The sequence below is a fragment of the Acinonyx jubatus genome, chromosome B2, assembly GCF_027475565.1.
Source record: "Acinonyx jubatus isolate Ajub_Pintada_27869175 chromosome B2, VMU_Ajub_asm_v1.0, whole genome shotgun sequence".
Lineage (NCBI taxonomy): Eukaryota > Metazoa > Chordata > Mammalia > Carnivora > Felidae > Acinonyx > Acinonyx jubatus.
In genome coordinates, this window is record NC_069385.1 from 97,847,261 (window position 1) to 97,863,147 (window position 15,887).

Below are 15,887 nucleotides of genomic sequence, written 5' to 3' on the forward strand. Positions count from 1 at the left end.
TTTAAAATGTGTCTTATGCTTTAAACTAAATGCTATCAATAAATAAATGAAATAGACGAAAGTAGAGGTGCTCTAGTTGAATTTCAGGTTGGAAGCCCCAAGCTCTGTTAATTGGCCTTTGCCATCACCATCCACAGCTGCCACTGAGACATCAAAAGATTCCAGAACTCCTATTCAAAATTCATCGATCTCATTTATTAGTCATTTTTTTTCACATAAAGAATCCATTCTTATAACAGTTAAATGAAATACTCTAGACCTTGCACGTTGTCACTGGACAAAAGATACAAGGATTTCTATTCAACATTTACTGAAAGCCTACTATATCCAAAGCGCTGTGCAAAACCAAAAATAAGGAATGGTCCCTAGTTTCACAGATTAGCTAAAATACATATAAAAAAGAAAGAAAAATTGTTGAAAAAATAAAAACATAATACATCAGTGAAACATCTATATATTACGTTTATTAGAAGACATTATTTTTGGAACTTTCTGTCTAATGGTATTTGACTTCCCCTCAAGCAGTCCTGCATTGTTTCTATATTTGTCCACTTAATATTTTGTAAGATGCTCGTATCTGGAAGGGAGAAAATCTGATCAGCCTTAGATTTAGAGTCAACCTAAAATTCACAACTCTGAAAAGAATATATATTTCTGGTGATGATTTCCTTGATTATAAAGCCTATAAATAAGGCTCTAAGACACTTGGTAATAAAGGAAGACAGTAGACAGTACTTTGGGAGGTAATAAGAGATTCATATTGTCTTTTACTGGAGATCCTCACCAAAAAGAAAAATTAAGTCAACATGATGGCGTACTTAATCATCTCACCACAAACTGCCTACTGGTCTCCTATGAACAAACTGATAGGAGTTGGCCATGAGTCAGGGGACAGGGCAACCAGGATTGGGAAAAGAAACTGAGAAACAGCACAGAGACACCCTGAGGAATGTCTCCAGCAGCCTCAAGATGAGTAGTCTCCCCATCGCCTGAGGTATGTTTGGGGGACTTCAGATGGACTATTATCTTTGAAACTCATGGTGGCTGAAGAGGAAAAGATAAGTGGCCAGATTATAGTCTGCAAGGAGACTAGAGGATATTCAAAAAGAAAACGGAGACTGTTGGTGAATTTTAAACAGGAAGCAACAGATTTGGCGTTTGTAAAAATTGCTTGAGAAATGTTACGGAGGATGGTTTGGAACAAGGATAATTACCGGTTGTGAGGCTATTTCAGTAGTTCAGAAGGGAAATGGTAACAATCTAAAAAGTAGTGACAATGGAGAAGAAATGGTAGATCCAACATATATGAAGGATTTGAAATTTACAGGGTTTGGTGACCGTTTGAGATGGCGGAGGGGATGGGGAGAAGGAAAAGTACAGGATGAGTCACTTACTGAGGCACTTGTCTCACAGTTAGATGCTCTATAAATATAATTCTATCAACTGAAGAAGTTAAACATTAGAAGGAAGGAACAGTTCCTGTAGTCTATGTGTCACTGAGGAAGATAAGTTGGCTGTCTCCAGGAGGATCAAAACAGCTCTACAAGACAGCACTGTCTTGGGGAATTCTTGCTGTACAAGGTCTGGCTCTCAATCTAATAGGATCAAGAATGGATTCAGCTTTTAAGAGTCCACTAACATGAGGGGCGCCTGGGTGGCGCAGTCGGTTGGGCGTCCGACTTCAGTCAGGTCATGATCTCGCGGTCCGTGAGTTCGAGGCCCGCGTCAGGCTCTGGGCTGATGGCTCGGAGCCTGGAGCCTGTTTCCGATTCTGTGTCTCCCTCTCTCTCTGCCCCTCCCCCCGTTCATGCTCTGTTTCTCTCTGTCCCAAAAATAAATAAAAAACGTTGAAAAAAATAAAAAAAAAAGAGTCCACTAACATGAAAAAATATCATAGAATCATTAATCATATTGCCAATTTATTTATTCACAGAAAGAAGCTCCACTCATAGCCAGGATATTTACTTCACGGAGGCATGCCAATCAGGGAAAGTGAGTAGATGAAAGGTTTGGATTAAGGGGATTCGTTCTATAATTAATTCTATATTACATGAATATTTAATGGCATCAGGTTAGGATAGTCCCCAGATATTGTAGTTTGTAAAAATGAGGTATATGCCATATTTTTGCTTTCTTTGGGTAAATTAATCTATATAATCATAACAGCCCAATCTGGTCACAGTGCTAGCTTTTTCAGCTAAAATTGGACATTTCTCTATGCTTGGGTTTTATTGACTTTGACACAAATAATTTTAAAATTTTATCCTAAAAGGTCACATATAATTGGACTAATCGTAAGAGTCACATGTATGACATGGCAAGTTTTGCTTATACAGCAGCTAATATTACTATATGAAAACAGTAGTTCTGTAGCTGGCTTTGAACTGTTCCATAACTTCTATTAGTTGGGTCTGATTTTCAGGAATTTGTGACCTTTAAAAACATAATCAAGGCCAACTGCTGAAAATATCCTTAATTTCTTTAAATTTTCTTTTCCTACCTTCATATCTGCTCTCTGCTTCCAGTTCATGTTAATATTAGAGCCTGTTGTACATTCTGATCTTCATGGTGGAAAGATATTATGTGCCTTCTGATTTGGCAAATTTATTAAGTGGAAAGGGGACCACTTGTTACCAGATCACCTCAAAGCACCATATATTCATATTTAAATTTAATATAGTTCTTCCTTTTATTATAGGATATGGTGGCTTTTGAAATGAGTTCATCCACAGTGCAGTCATTGTCCTCCAGAAACATGAATGATTACGGTAGTGGATGGATGCTTTTTGCCGAAATATAGACTGGACAGTTTTTCTAAGACTCATTCTCCTAGGGAAATTGAAGACAGGCTATGGACATCTCATGGGAGAGATGTCTCATAATAACATATAGGGACATATTATTTTTATTATGTTATTAACAGTCTACTGGAAACAGACTTGTATTGTTTAAATTACCTTCTTTTCCTTCTCAAGGCAATTTTTTTCCCCACTGTGAAATATTTAGTACTTATGTTTAGTATTTGAAAGCAACAAATAAAAACATCTATATTTAGGTCACCAAGAGATGTTCACTGATTTGGTGTATTTTGTTTCAATTGTTTTACTTATATTTATTTATTATTCTTAAGGTATCATTGTTATATTTGTATATACATTTGTACAAAAAATGTTAATAGCACCTGTTTTTCCTGATTGCAAATGTCAAGGAAAAAAATCAATGATTTTACCACCTATGGATAACTAATGCAAATATTTGGTTATATTGGTTATATTTCTTAGATCTTTTTACATATGTACATACATCCATATGTGCCCTATATGTCACTTTTTAAGCATAGATAGCACAGAAATATTAATAAGTTATAGATTGAAGTAATATGAAAAAGGTGGTTAAAGTATCTATTTAAAATTTTCAGCTATTTCCACTAAAACTCTACATTCACATCTTGGATTTAAAGTATTAATGTATGGTTTTTATTTTTTAATAATTTATTTATTTATTTATTTATTTATTTATTTATTTTTAAACATTTATTTATTTTTGAGGCAGGGAGAGACAGAGCATGAACAGGGGAGGGTCAGAGAGAGGGAGACACAGAATCTGAAGCAGGCTCCAGGCTCTGAGCTGTCAGCACAGAGCCCGACGCGGGGCTAGAACTCACGGACCGTGAGATCATGACCTGAGCCAAAGTCGGTCGCTTAAGCGACTGAGCCACCCAGGCGCCCCTTAATGTATGTTTTTTAAATCAAGCTTTTCAAACCCTAAATTTTAAAATAGAAAAATAACTCAAATGATATGATAGCATATAAAATAAATGCTTTCCATGTAATGCCTTTTTTTTTCATGTGGAAACTACTCAGTTGTCTTTGGTAATTATGCAAGTAACCTACAATTATTGGTAAAAATTCAGAAAATATAGAAAACTCTAAGTAAGAAATAAAAATAATGTATAATTTAATTCTCAGAGATAAATGATGTTGAGATTTGATGTATAACTTTCAAAAATTTTTCAGGCATAGGGGCACATGGATTGCTCAATAGGTTAAGCATCTGACTTCGGCTAGGGTCGTGATCTCACGGTTCATGGGATGGAGCCCCACATTAGGCTTTGCACAGACAGTGTGGAAACTTCTTGGGATTCTCTTTCTCCCTCTCTCTCTCTGCCCCTCCCCTGCCCATGCTCGCTCTCACTCTTGCTCTCTCTCTCAAAATAAATAAACATTAAATTTTTTCAGACATAAGTATAAATATACACCATATAAATGTTAAGATTATATGCTGCATAGTGTTCTACAATTTGGTTTGTTCCATTAACAATGCACTATGGGGGTGCCTGGATGGCTCAGTTGGTTAAGCGACCAACTTCAGCTCTGATCATGATCTCACCGTTCATGAGTTTGAGCCCCATGTGGGGCTCTGTGCTGACAGCTCCGAGCCTGTAGCCTGCTTCAGAGTCTGTTTCTCCCTCTCTGTCTCCGTCCCCCACTTGTACTCTGTCTCTGTCTCTCTCAAAAAAAATAAATAAATAAAAAAAAACACAAAAAACAATGCACCATGAACAACTTTCCATGTCCATATGTAAATATCAAGACTGTCAATTGATGTCTATGTAGTAGTTGATTATTTAAACTTTATTTAGGGGTGCCTGGGTGGCTCAGTTGGTTAAGCAACTGACTTCTGCTCAGGGCATGATCTCATGGTTCGTGGGTTTGAGCCCCGCATCAGGCTCTGTGCTGACAGCTTGGAGCCTGGAGACTGTTTCGGATTCTGTGTCTCCCTCTCTCTGCCCCTCCCCCACTGTGCTCTGTCTCTCTCTCAATCTCTCTCTCAAAAATAAATAAAAATGTAAAAAAAAATTTAAACTTTACTTAGTCTAATATTCTTCTATTTATTCAACAAATATTTCTTTTACACATACTACATTCTAAACACAGCTCCTGTTTTTATAGACAGGCAAATAGACATAGATCTTGCCTTCAAGGTGCTTATTTTCTAGTTGGGGAATACAAATGCAAACAAACACAAAAACAAAATAATAAGTACATCTACACCAGGTACCTGTAAATCTAAGAAGAAAAAGCAGGAGAAAGGAGATACAAAATGCCAGAGTTGTAGGGAGAATCACTACTTTATATAGGATAAGTAAGTGAAAGGACAAGACCCACAGCAGAAAAAGTGGAGAGACATTTCAAGCAGAGGGAGATAGGTAAGGGCTTGGTATGTTCACAAATCCGCTATTAGGTTACTGTAGCTGGGGCAGAGTGAGCAAGGGGGAAAGTGATAGGACATGGGGTCAGACAGATGGTGGGACTTTGTAGGCTTACTGTATGAACTTAGATTTTTTTTTTTTTACTTGAATACAATAAGGAGTTGTTGGAATGTATTGAGTTGATTTTCTTTGTTGAAAAGGATCCCAACTGCTGCGGGGTGGATAATAGCCTATGGGGAATCAAAATGAAAGCGTGAAGCCTATGTGGGAGGCTAGGTTTATGCCCTAGGAACACCGAACTGTGAGGCTGGGAAGATGATGAGGAAGTAGGAAGAAATGGTGAATTAAGTGAAAGGAAATCCATGAGAACAGGGCTTCCCTGAAGCCAAAGATAAATGTGGTAAAGGAGTAATCCACTACTAACAGTTTCAGTAAAATTAGGACAGAGTATTGATTTAGCAATGTGGAGATTACTGGTGATGATAATGAGAGAAGTATTTGTGGGATTTGGGGAACCAAAACCTAGATGGGGTGCATTCAGGATAAAAGAGAAGCAGGAAAAAATCTGATAATAGTAGGTATTTCCTCTTTCAAGGAAATTTCCTATAAAGAGAAGCAGAGAATCAGAGAAGGATCTGGAGAGGGATGTGTGATCAAGAGAGAGATTGGAGATATTAGATGATGTTTATTCTACATCTTAAACACTTTTACTGATGGCAAATAAAAATGAAATGAGTGTTTGAGTCACATCTATAATATAATTCTGGCTGTTTCCTCTAGCTTCTGTCTCTAAACTGGAAGCACCCACCTGAATTAGCTTTCTCTTCCCCTGCTGTGATGCTACTGCTCTGTATTCCATATCTGTCTGCTGCTTCACTGGAACTGTTAGGTTTTAAACAGATTATCATATGTTTACTTCCCTTTAATTCATCCTGGAAAGGACTTAGTCAACTTAATGGAATTATCATAAAATTGTTTCCAACAGCTTTTATTCGTTCCCTCCTATTATAAATTTCTAAATAAATTCAACTTCTCTGTTGAAGTAGAGCTCACTTCCAACTCATATTTTCCTAATAGGCGAATTACTACAAATAGAGCCTGAGATAAATGGTAACTGAACCTGAAGCTGTCCATGTAATCTGAGCTTTTCGTCACTGAGATGCTCAGAACAAATTTTCCTTTTAATGGTCATTCAATTGGCTTTTCCTGCAGAGTATTATTTTCCTCTTTTATTTCTCCCCATTTTCTCCTACTTTGCTTTTTTGTTCTCCACCTTTCCAATTCATCTGTTTTGTTTTATCTATGCAATGTAAAAATTATCCCCAAATCAGTGTCTTTAAACAGTAATTATTTCTTTAATCATTGTTTAATTAATTTATTCGTTTAATAATCACTGTTTCTGTGGGTCTGGAATTTGGGCGAGGCTTGGCTGTGTGGTTCTGGCTCAGGATTTTCCTCAGTTTGTAGTCAAAGCTTTTTCAGAAGGAAAAACTCGAAAGCATCTTCATCACTTATCTGGCACCTGAACTGGCGAGCCTTGAACAGCTGGACTCCTTGGACAAGTCTCTGTCTTTATGCAGTTTCTCCACGTGGTCACTCCAGCATGGTAACTTCGTGATAGCTGAGCTTCCTATGTGTCAGTTCAGGGCTCCCACAGGGTATGTCTCAAGAGAAAGCCAAATGGAAGCCATTAATACCTTTTGTGAGTTTCTGAGTTTATGCAGCATCACTTCCACTGCGTGCTATCGGTCCAGGCATTACAAAGTGTTCGTTGGTTTCAAGGGAAGGAGAAATAGAACCGTCATCTCCTAATGGAGGAATATCAAGCTAGCGTTGTAAAACTAGCATGTGGGATTGGATATACATGGGTGCAGTCTGAAAGATTACAATCTCCACACCTCCCTTCAAGCACGCCAGTCTCTTTCCTTTTCCAATCTTGTTTCTCTTCCAACAAGATTATGTTCTGATACCTCAACATAATCTCCAGTGTTGCACAATTTATTTTTTTATTCTCTCATTACTCTCCTGGCTTCACTCCCTTGCCTCCTATCCAGAAACCTGTTAAGAAATTTCTTCACACTCTTTAATGCCCTCAGAATGCTTCTACTTATGAGCCTTAGAGACACAACAGCTGTCAATCCCCAAATCAAATAAATGAGTTCTGCCTTCACTGACTGACACTGGAGAAAACTGTATTACTATTTTTCTTGGTGGTATCATTGTCATTATTTTCCATCCTCAACTGAAATACTTTACAGTGGCAAGCAGCATTCTGCCAACTATCGAAAAATATCCCCCACTCTCAGACATGGCTGTGGCAAACGTTTACCATGTTTATAAAATGTACCCTTTTACAACTATTTCCTATCAGCAGAAATTTTGGTCTACTCCAAACAAAAATTTCTCTTATTTTCTATTTTAATTCCTTAACATTTAATTTCTAAAAATTGAAAATTAGTTCATTTATTTTTGTTGTGAAAAATAACATGTAATACTCTATTTTTTTTTCTTTTTTTAAAGATACAGCTGATGGGGCCCCTGGGTGGCTCAGTTGGTTGTGCCAATGACTTCGGCTCAGGTCATGATCTTGCAGTTTGTGAGTTCGAGCCCCTCATCGTGCTCTGTGCTGACAGCTCGGAGCCTGGAGCCTGCTTCGGATTCTGTGTCTCCCCCTCTCTCTACCCCTACCCTGCTCACGCTCTGTGTCTCTCTGTCTCTCAATAATAAATAAATGTTTAAAAAAATTAAAAAAAAAGATACAGCTGTTTCACATCTACTGTTTTTAAGTGTTCTCTTTAATATTTTTGAGTTAATAATATCATTTAAGTTTTAATTTTATTTTAAATCAAGTATTAAATAAGTGTATGTTTCTTAATTTTGTGGGCTAATATATATTTAGCATATACAGATGCCAATAATGATTTTAAGTGTTTTATACATGATGAATCATTTGATCCTCAAAAGAACCCTAAACTGTAGAGACTATTATTAACCTAACATTATGATAATTAAACTGAGGTAAAGAGAAGATAAGTAACTTTCCAAGTTTTCTGCCACAAGTCTAGGCTAACTGTCCAGTTTTTATTTACAACCACTATAGAACATTCCTTCAATTCATGCCTAATGTTATCAAATTATTATTAGATTATCTTATGGTATCTCTACACTCCTATGTTTATTACAGTTTTCTGAGTGGCGATAGGGCGCTTGGGTGACTCAGTCAGTTGAACCTCTGACTCGATTTTGGCTCAGATCATGATCTCGTGGTTTGTGAGATGGAGCCCCACTTTGGGTTCTGCGCTGACAGTACAGAGCCTGCTTGGGATTCTGTCCCTCCCTCTTTCTCTCTCTCCTCCCCAGATTTTACTGTCTCTCTCCCTCAAAATAAAAATCACTAAACATTAAAAAAAAAAAAAGGTTTTCTGTGTGGCCAATACATTTTCAATTGTTTCTTCTTTTTTTTTTTACATTTTCAATTATTTTAAATGTTCTAGTGTCTTAATTTATATTCATATTTTTCAGAATACAAAGAGTATAAGATGTATGCTTTAAATATATGTGTACTCACTGTATTTTTATTTTTGTTTGATATAATACTTCCTGCAATAAATATATTAATATTGCCTGATAAACTGAATCTTATCATTTTTAATTTTTATACTGTCTGTATTTTGCTCATATATAGTTTTGAATTATAATTGGCATGTAAATTGTGTAAGTTTATGGTATACAATGTGTTGATTTGACACATTTATATATTGTAATACAATTGCCACTGTAGCATTAGCTAACACCTCTATTCTTTCACATGATTATCATTTTTTTATGGTGAGAACATAAAAGTTCTAGTCTCTTACACACATTGAAATGTATAATACAGTATTGCTGACTACAATCCTATGCTGTGCATTGGATCTCCAGAACTCATTGGTCTTCTATTTGCAATTTTGTATACTTTGATCATTATCTTCCCAACTGCCCCACCTCCCAGCTCCTGGTAACTACCATTCTAGAGAGTTTCTGAGAGTTCAGCTTTTTTAGTTTCCACATATTAGTGACATCATACAGTATTTGTCTTTTCCTGAATGATGTTATTTCCATTTAGCCTTCAAGACCCAACCATGTTGTAAATAGCAGATTTTCCTTCTTTCTCATGCATGAAGAATAATATTCCATTATATATATATATATATATATGCCACATCTTCTTTATCCATTCATTTTTTTGATGGACATTTAGGTTGTTTTCAAATCTTAGTTACAGTGACATTATATCTTGGTTATTATAACATTATTTCAATAAACATGGGAATGCAGATATCTGATATCCTATTTTCATTTTCTTTGGATATAGCAAACGATGGAATTGCTGGATCATATGATAGTTCTATTTTTTAACTTTTTAAATTTTTTTTAAGGGGGGGCATAGAAAGAGGGAGAGAGAGAATCTTAAGCAGGCTCCATGCTCAGTACACAGAGCCTGACGCAGGGCTCGGTCTCACAACTGTGAGATCATGACATGAGCTGAAATCAGGCAGATAATGTGGGATGCCTGGGTGGCTCAGTCAGTTGAGCATCTGACTTCGGCTCAGGTCATGATCTCACAGTTTGTGGGTTCAGCCCCACATTGGACTGTGCTGAAACCTCAGAGCCTGGAGCCTGCTTTGGATTCTGCCTCTCCCTCACTTGTGTGCTCTCTCTCTCTCTCTCTCTCTCTCTCAAAAATAAATAAATAAAGTTAAAAAAAAAAAAAAAAGAACAGGATGCTTAATTTACTGAGTGACCCAGGGGCCCCTATATTTTTAATTTTTTGACGAACTTCTGTATTGTTTTCCATAGTGGTTGCACCAATTTACATTCGTACCGATCGTGCACAAACACTCCCTTTTCTCCATATTCTCGCCAGCATTCATCTCTTGTCTAGCCATTCTAATAGGTGTGAGGTGATATCTCACAGTGGTTTTGAGGTTTTGATTTACATTTCCCAGATGCTGTATCAGTTGGCCATTTGGATAACTTCTTTGGAAAAATGCCATTCAGTTACTCTGCACCGCCCCCCCCGTTTTTTTTTAAATCCGGGTGCATAGTTTTTTGTTTTGTTTTGTTTTTTCTTTGTTTTGTTTTGTTTCTGGCTTTGTTTTATTAAGTTGTAATAGTGCCTTAAATAGTTTGGATATTAACCCCTTATCCAATATGTGGTTTGCAAATATTTTTTTTTCCTATTCCATAGGTTGCCTTTTCTTTTCTTTCTTTTTTTTTTTTTTCATTGTTTCGTTTGTTGTGCAGAATCTTTTTAGTTTGGTGTAATCCCAGTTGTTGATTTTTTCTTTTTTTTGCTTGTGCTTTGGTGTTATATCTGAGAAACCATTGCTACATACAATGTCAAGAAACTTCTTTCTCAATTTTATTCTAGGAATTTTATGGTAGTAGGTCTTATACTTAGCCTTTAATTCATTTCAAGTTAATTTTGGGATGGTGTAAGAAAGAAATCTAATTTCATTTTTCTGCATGTGGCTATCCAGTTTTCCTAACACTATTTGTTGAAGAGACTATTTTCCATTGAGTATTCTTGGCTCCCTTATCCTTATTAGTTGATCATATATGTGTGGGTTTATTTCCGGGCTCGCTATTTTGTTCCAATGATCTATGCGTCTGTTTTTGTGTCATACTATACTGATTATTACAATACATTAATACAGTTTGAAATTAGGAAATGTGATGCTTCCAGCGTTTTTCTTCTTTCTCAGGGTTTCCTTGGCTATTTGAGGTTTGATGTAGCTCCATACAAACTTTAGGACTTTCTTTTTTTCTCTTTTTTATGTGAAAAATGACAATGGAACATTGATAGGGATTGTGTTGAACGTATATATGGCTTTGGGTAGGTATGGACATTTGAACAATAATCCTGATCCATGAACATGGTATGTCTTCCCATTTATTTGTGTCTTCTTCAATGCCTTTCATTAGGGTCTCATAGTTTTCATAATGCAGATCTTTCATTTTTTGGTTAAATTTAATCTTAATATTTTAATTTTTTGATGCTATTGTGAATGGAATAGTTTCATTTCTTTCTTTTTCGAATTTGCATTGTTAGCACATAGAAATGCAACTGATTTCTGTACATTGATTTTATTTCCTGCAGTTTTACTGAATTCATCGATGAGTCTCAACATTTGTTTTTGTGGAGCTTTAAGATTTTCTATCTGTAAGATTATGCCATCAGCTGATAACAACAATTTTACTTCACCCTTTTCAATTTGGATGCCTTTTATTTCTTTGTTTTGCCTGATTGGTCTAACTAGGACTTCCAGTACTATATTGAATAGGGGCAGTGGAAGTGGACACCTTTGTCTTGTTCCTGATCTTACAGGAAAAGCTTTCAACCTTTCACCACTGACTACCATGTTTGCTAACTTCAGCTCCTGCCCATGCAAAGAACTCAAGAATTTCTGAGGACTACAGGCTGGGGGCACTGAAATGGGATTTTCAAATTCATTTGACCGCAGGTGGCAACCTTGAGAAATAGCAGCCCAAAAGTTGTGCCACGAAAGAGCTTCTAAGACTTGGACCTGGGACAGGTTTTGACGTTCATAACACAAGAGGAGAAAATGTGGCCTGCTCTCTTCTATTCACAGTAGACACACCCATGCTCTCAAACACACAATCACGAACAGGCACTCAAAGGTAGAGGGAGAGAGAAGAGAATCTCCAATACCCATGCTTGTACCCCAAGGCCACCATAAGCAGGGGAGCAGCTAGCAGAGCAAGCTGTGGTGTTCAAGGTGGTGACAGATTCTTGGCTCTTAGACTAGCAAACTGGCAGCAGTGTTTGGGTGCCTGAGGCAACATATGCCAGAAGGAGGGGAAGGCGTCATCGGTTTGAAGTAAAAGAGAAAGAGGACAGCTCACCGGGTGAACATCTATCCAACTTTGCCTCTCCCATAAACACACACAGTCAGAAAAAAAAACATGTTAACAAGAGAAAGACAAGCACCTCAGCTACAGAACAGCACTCCCTCTGTTAAAGTGGATGGTGGCTTAGCTCCATTGTAAATAGAATTAGACGTTAATGTGACTTCACTGATTCCCCAAATCTTCATCTAGATGTTAAATCTAATGTTTATTTTCCAGCTTCATTGCCACTGCCTTGGCTTGGATCCAGCCGTTATTCTTGAGGATGAATAGTTCCATAAAAACTTATCTGAGATCTAAACTTACAATGTCCAGCTCTCAAATTCACCAGCTACAGAGCCATTAATCTACTCTCCAGAACCCAAATGTAATCACATCACTCCTCTGGGTAGAATGCCTAAGTTATTCTCCATTACATAACACAAGTTTTAAATTTCCTTAAATATTATAAATTTTTTTTACCATCTACCCCTTCCCAATGTTTAATGTCATTTTTTAACCACTGACCCCCATTTTCCCTTTAAACTGGGTACACATCCTGAAGGGGTCATGCCTTTGCACTTGCCCACTTGCCCTATGACATTGTGGATCTGTCCTCTGCCCAGAAGCTCCTCCTCATCTCTGCCTTCAAATTCCAGCAAAGCCTTTTTCTTCCAAAGCTACCTTTCTTTAGGCAGAGCCAACAAATTTCATCCCCTCTGTTTCTCACCTAACAACTGAAGTTTTTTTTTTTTTACTTTGTTTTACATTCCTCCTTACAAAAAGGTTAGCTTAATGTGGGCAGGGTTTGAGTTTTTTTCATCTGCATAACCCTTCTTAATATAGTGTTCAGGTAAGTCCTAAACACTCAATATATTTTTTTCATGAACAATGTCTCATCTTGCTCCTAACACTTTTCACAATTGAGTGAAATAAAATGCAGTATCAGATGGGGCGGGGGTTATCCTCATTTATTAATTTAGTCAACAAAGGTTCATTGAGTGCTTATATCTTATGAGGCACACTGTGCTAGGCCCAGGGGCTGACACAAAAATCTTATGAATACAGCCTAGTTCCTGCCCTCCAATAATTTATGTGCTAACAGGGAAGAAAATGCCCAAATCAAAAGATCCAAATTTGTAATTTATTGAGAGAATAACTGATACCGCAGGATTTGGAAAGAATTTTGAGTACATTACTGAATTAATAATTTCTGAAAGGACAGTTTATACTTCTTTAAAAATGTTTACCTTTTGGGGCACTTGGGTGGCTCAGTCGGTTGAGCATCCGACTTCTGCTCAGGTCACGATCTCCAGCTCAGTGAGTTGGAGCCCCAGGTTGGGCTCTATGCTGACAGTTCGGAGCCTGGAGCCTGCTTTGGATTCTGCGTCTCCCTCTCTCCCTGCCCCTCCCCCACTCATGCTCTCTTATTCAAAAATGAATAAATGTTAATTTTTTTTAAAGTTCACATTTTCAGTATTAAGAAAATCATAGCTAAGATGTTCATGAGGAGTTAAAACCTACCAGTTGGAAAAGGGTTTAAACATATTTGGCATTTTTAAATAAATGTGATAAAACACAGATGCAAGGGAGGATACATACTTTATAAAGAGAAAGTACTGTTTTCTAATAAGAAATATTTAAAGTAGTTGTCAATTCTTTTTTTTTTTTCTTTTTTAAGTCTATTTATTTTGAGAGAGAGCAAGAGCAGGGGAGGGGAAAAGAGAGAAAGAGAGAGAGAAAGAAAATCCCAAGGAGGCTTAGCAGTCAGAGCAGTGTCCCATGCCCTCACAAACTGTGACATCACCTGAGCTGAAATCAAGAGTCAGATGCTAAACTGAGCCACACAGGCACCCCAGTTAAGCCAATTCTTAAAAGCCAAAATGTTTGACAGAGAGGGAGTTTTCCTCTCAGAGTAGGAAAGCAATGTGGTTAGTTTTATAATCCAATCGGGGAGCTCAGCTGCCTTTTAATGGTGCCAGCCTGTGGGAAGGGGAGTTCTATTGTAACAGCTCTTTACAGAAGGTATAACCCATAGGAACTATAAAGTAAAAGGGCCTCTCACCTGTATATATATTCAAAATGGATAACTTATCATTTTTAAAAGATTAATCAATAAGAAAATTATTGGGGTGCCAGTGAGGCTCAGTGGGTTAAGCTGCCAACTTCAGCTCAGGTCACGATCTCATAGTTCGTGGGATCGAGCCCACATTGGGCTCTGGGCTGACAGTTCTGAGTCTGAAGCCTGTTTCAGATTTTGTGTCTCCCTCTCTCTCTTCCCCTACCCCGCTGTGTTCTCTCTCTCTCTCAAGAATAAACACTAAAAAAATTGTTTTTAACGTTTATTTATTTTTGAGACAGAGAGACAGAGCATGAACGGGGGAGGGGTAGAGAGAGAGGGAGACACAGAATCAGAAGCAGGCTCCAGGCTCCGGGACCTCAGCCCAGAGCCCGACTCAGGGCTCGAACTCACGGACCGTGAGATCGTGACCTGAGCTGAAGTCGGACGCTTAACCGACTGAGCCACCCAGGCGCCCCTAAAACACTTGTTTTAAATAAGAAAATCATTAATAGCTAGCCAAGAAAAAAAAAAAAGTGAGAAGTCCTATTCCTGCCCCCAAACAGGAGGGCAGTTAAGAGAGAAGACTTGGGGCGGGGTGTGGCTCAGTCGGTTGAGTGTCCGACTTCGGCTCAGGTCATGATGTCACAGCTCATGAGTTCGAGCCCCGCCTCGGGCTCTGTGCTGACAGCTCAGAGCCTGGAGCCTGCTTCGGATTCTGTGTCTCCCTCTCTCTCTGCCCCTAACCCACTCGCATTCTGTCTCTGTCTCTCTCAAAAATAAATAAACATTAAAAAAAATTAAGAGAGACGACTGGACAATAAGAATTGTAGAGGATCTACAAGATCAAATTAAGCAAATGTATAAAGTCTTAAGGATAATTTGTAAATAATGAAATTATTTTCAGAACAACTTCTGACACAGGAGAATAAATAAGAAGGGCTCCCGGTAGCAGAGATTGGGTGAAGTAAATAATGTCGTTAATACCAAGGGTGACTTCCCATCCAGAGATGTGAGTCTCTGGTGTGTAATCCCAAATCAAAGAAGAGTGTCTGGTTGTGATGTCCTGACAATTTAACTCGGTAAGGCTTTTATGCCTTGCTCGAATTATCTATTTTCAATACTATAGGTGAGCAGACACACTGTTGTATGAGAAATGTCATGATTTTCATTAAAGCAAAAGGTAAGAATTCTTTTCTAAGTCAATAATGTCAAGTAATGAGTGCAATAGTGTCTGATGATCTTGTTTTTCTCTGGATGGCGAAGAAGGTAACTCCAAGATGTGACTAACACACTGGGATAAAATAAAAGGGTGAAGAATCCAGTAGTCCCTTTGGGTTTGAGGGAAGTTATAGTAGGGACACGAGTATGAGCCGAAAGCACAATAAATCGTTGGCTCAGCATAAGCTGTCAGAGTTTTGCATTTCAGAGGAGGGTATGTTGTCATATGGAATCCTAAGACCCAAGGTACAACCTATGAGCTGCACTAAGCAAAACTAGGAGTGGTTTGGTGCAGAACAGCAGAAATCCGTATTTCACATTAAGGAGCCCAAGGCAGTGTAGAGCTGGACGCTGGGTGCATCATCTACAGGGACCTGGGGCTGGAAAGTGTGACTTCAAGCCAGCAGCTAATACGTTTGAAATGGGAAGAGGAGACATGGAGAGGCTGACAATGCCGGTGAAAGAGAGAGGTCAGTGATGATAAAGCCCTCGGAAGGGTCAGGT